Raw genomic sequence first — 4519 nt, forward strand, 5'->3', positions numbered from 1 at the left:
TCTCAACATGAAGATGATGTGGATCACAGCTGCTGCTGGCCTGTGCTAGACATGTATCTTGAAGCAGGAAATAAAATTACATTGTATGCCACTAACTAAGGCTTCATCTCTTACCACAGCCTAACTTCTTGTTTCCTAATCAATACAGAAATTAGTGCGAGGCATAGCATAGAGTGTTGCCATAGATTAAAAACAAAGTAAAACAAAGCACCGCCTTTTTTGGGGCATTGGCTTCAGGGATGGGATAGGAGCAGAAAAGAAGCTGTTATTAGAGTTTAGAAGGGCAGTAGTACTTAATTTGCGCAGGTGAAACATTTAGAAAACTTTAGAAATGAATTTATAGGTAATTTCCCTATTGAGCTTATTATTGTTGGTGAAGTTCTTGGCATAATTAATGTAAATTGTGTGATTTACTATTGACTATATTTCACAAAATATAATAAAACAAGACATAATCTCAAAAAGTAATTAGCTGGTTTGAAAATCAGAATGAAGGAAATTGAGAGAAACTAAAAACTCTAGACTTACTGAGTTGAAAGACACTATTTCTCAACTTCCAATGGTTAAAGATAAAACTGAGAAATGGTTTAAGTAAGAAAGTCCTTTTAAAGCTTGGTCTTGTGCAAGTATCAAATCAAGGTGGTAACCATTCATAAAAATGATGAAGGAAATGTTATGGCTTTTCTATTGAAGCCTGGTAGGCTCAAATTAACCCATGTCAGAGATAGATAGAGAGAGAGAGAGAGAGAGAGAGAGAGAGAAAGGAGGGAAGGAGAAGCACTTATATAGGAAACTGGTTATGATTTTGAGTGACATAATACCACAGAACTACCAACCTGGATAAAGGACACTGTGACTCATCAAGGGTTATGTCTCTTGTGTGTTTGTGGGGAGGGGGATGTCCTCTTTTTAAAAAAATTTTTTTTGTCAGCAATGGGCCGAGCATTCTGCCCAGTCTGCAAGGACTATTCAAATATGGTCAAAGGAGATATTGGAAAAGGAAGGATTGGCCAGAGCATGGAGCCAAGACCTGTGAAAAATAACATCCTAGGGGAATTACGCATGGCGTGCAGAGCCACAGATTAATTAGGGACTATCTCATATGGGGAGATAGGAGGAAGACTGACATAGCTACCCACATGATCTCAGATTTCTTTGAACTACAAACTACTGTGCAATTCTGTCTGCAATTATCTTTTCTGTGTCCTAGCATGACATATTGGGTGTGCATGGGTGTGTAGGGGAATCAGACACCTTGTCTCGTTAGTTCATGAGTTTCCTGAGCAAGACAAGTCATATTCAACCTGATGAGATAATATCATAAAATTGTCAACATCAGCCCTGAAGCTATAATTAAATGAGACTTTGAGTTGGCTTTTCATAGGAAAGGAGTAAGTATATTTTGTGTGCAGAAAGGATAGTTAACTAACTAAATAATTTTGAATTGAAGCTTGGACAGTGATAGCTTATATGACTGTTCGAAAATTTTCCCCGGCCCCCCCCTGGAAAGAATTGTATTTCTCTATTTTGGTTCTATTGGGCTTGGCCATCTGACTTGCTTTGCCCAATGAAATTTGAGTGGAAGTGACACCTAGGCAAAACCTGTAAGAGCAAGCACTTGGCTCACCACAATTTCTCTTTTACTTCTGCCAGGAGACCATCCATGTTCCAAATAAAGCCTGATTTGTCAAACTGAGCCCTGAAGTGAGGAAAACATGGCGAGAAGCTGTAGCCAAGACACAATGGTCATGAATTGTGAACAGCACATAAAACTTTGTTATTATAAGCAACTGAGATTTTTGGGTCATTTGTTATCCCAGTGTAACTTAGCTTATCCTGACTGATAGAGCCATCATCAGTTTTTTGGCTTTCATCTTGCTCTTGTCTCATGAGCATCAGGTACTTGCCACACCTGGAGACCTGATATCCACTGTTATGGCAGAAGGAAAAAGAAAAAAGAAAAAAAAAGATGAGACACAGGCCTACTTCTTTTTATGCATCAGTGGCCAGAAATGTGTAGGCCCCATTTGTTTCAAGGAAGCCACAGAAATGAAGTTTTTGTTTCTATATGCCTTATAGTAGATACAAGCTAGGGCACAGAAATTTGGAAATGTAGTTTGGCTTAGCCAATTAATAGTGCCTGCCACAGAAACTCATCTACTGCTTCTTCTCCCCACAGAGCATGTGCTGTATATTTGCTATAATACAAACACGCGACGCTTAACCATGGGAATACATTCTGAGAAATGTGCTGTGCAGCAGTTTCGTTGTTGTGTGGATACCATAGAGCGCACTTACACAAACCTAGATGGTAGAGCTTGCTATACACCTAGGTTATGTGGTCTAGCCTATTGCTCCTAGGCTACAAACCTGTACCACATGTTACTATACTGAATATTGCAGGCAATTGAAACAGTGATATCTGAGAATCTGAACATATCTAAACATAGAAAAGGTACAGTAAAAAGATAAAAAATGGTACGTCTAGGACACTTATCATAAATGGAGCTTGTGGGACTGGAAGTTACTCTGGGTGAGGCAGTGAGTGAATGTGAAGGCCCAGGACATGCCTGTACACTGCTGTAGATTTTGTAAACACTGTGCACTTAAGCTACACTAAGTTTATAAAAAAATTTTATTTCTTCAATAATAAATTCTAGCTTACTATTTCATTTTGACTTTATAAACTTTTAAATGTTTTTGAACTTTTTGGCTCTTGTAATCACAGCTTAAAACACAAACATATTGTACTGCTGTACAAAAATATTTTCTTTATACCCTTATTCTATAAGCTTTGATCTATTTTTAATTTTTAAAAATTAAAAAAGATTTATTAAAACTAAGACACAAATATGCAAGTTAGCCTAGGCTGACACAAAATCAAGACCATATTAGAGGCTTCTTGGAAAATCTATTTTCAAGTGTCTTACTTTTCTAACAACATTGGTAAAACACTTGCAATCATCTTGGGGAATTGGGCATCACTGACAGGAGGAACTGCAAGTGTAAAGGCCTTGAACTTCATGGACAAGGCAGAACTGGTTGGAATTTGGTGAGGGAAGAACAGCAGGGCAGAGGTCAGTAAGGTTGGTGTGTCCAAGGTGATATAAGGCGTTGGAGCACCTTCAGGAAGGCCAATTTGCTCTCTTTTTTCCTAGGTTCTCTGGGAAGGCTTTGGAAGACTTTTATACCAGTAAGTAACATGATCATATGTACATTTCCAGCATTCTGCCTGCTATGTGGGATGGATTAAAAGAGAGAGAATGGAAACAGTGGGGCCAGGTAAATAATCATTTTATTTACCCTGGTGATAGATGACTGTGATAGGAATGGAGGAAATAAAAAATAATGGAAAGAGATGAAGGTGGAACTGATAGAACATACTGTTGGAATTAATGTTGATGGAAAGTATAGAATGAAGGCTGACTTTTTTTTGGCAAGATTAACAGGGAAATGGTGATGCCATTAACCAAGATGCGGGATCCTGGGCCAGGAGTAGGGTTGGAGGGAGATTCAGTTCTGCTTGCAGTCATAAGACTGAGATACCTAATGGGTACTCAAGGAGAGATGGATGAAGTTGAAGTCGAAGCTCAGAGAAGAGGTCAGAATCGGGTGTGAAAGGAAAGGGAACTGGCTGGGATCTCCTTGGGAGTGAGTTTAGATAGGGAGGAAGTTCAAGGACAGAGTCTTAGGCATATCAACATTAGAAACCAGAGAAAAGATAAGGATTCAGCAAAACGTATTGAGAAGAAACAACCAATGAGACACAAGGAAAATCAGATCTGAATGAATTAAATGAAACAAGGCATCAAGAAGGAACGAGTAGTGGAATCTGTCAAGCACTGACAGATGAGGCCTGGGATGTGAACACTGGATTTGCTGGCAGAGAGGCTGGTGATGGCTTTGCTAAGGGCTGTCTTGTTGCTGATGGATTCATGAGAAAACTAGAGGTGGGGAAACAGAATGCAAATATGTATGAGTCTTCTGAAATGTTTCGCCATAAAAGGGAGGAGAATCACAGAGTTAATTTTCACGGAAAACTCAATGGCCTTTGTGCAAAAAATTACAATCAGAAAACCATAAAAATCACTCAGGTCGACCAAAATGTATTAAGTCTCTCCTCTTTGGAAAGCTCAGTTCTATTAAACAGGAGGATGGTGGAAAAGGGACTCAAAAGGGACAAAATATACCCCATCTCCACGAAGATTATAATAACTCTGAGAGACCCCAGAAGGGGACAGTGCTGTCAGTGAAACATGTGGGGGTGTCAGGATCCTTATAAGAAGGGACATTGATTCTGATTAAGGATGAGGGAAGACATAGGTGACCTCAGCTGGGCTTGAAGCATGAAGAAGATTTAAGGAGCTTGATTTGCTTATCAATCAAACAATAAAATGTAAAGTTAAAAATTAAACCACTGAGCCAATAAAATTCTCCAAGCTGGTAACATAAGGGCTAAAGGTTTTGGATAATTATTTACCTCCCAGAATTAGACAATTGCAAAGAGCTTAGAAAATTT

Source organism: Pongo abelii, chromosome 5 (genome assembly GCF_028885655.2).
Source record: "Pongo abelii isolate AG06213 chromosome 5, NHGRI_mPonAbe1-v2.0_pri, whole genome shotgun sequence".
Classification (NCBI taxonomy): Eukaryota; Metazoa; Chordata; class Mammalia; order Primates; family Hominidae; genus Pongo; species Pongo abelii.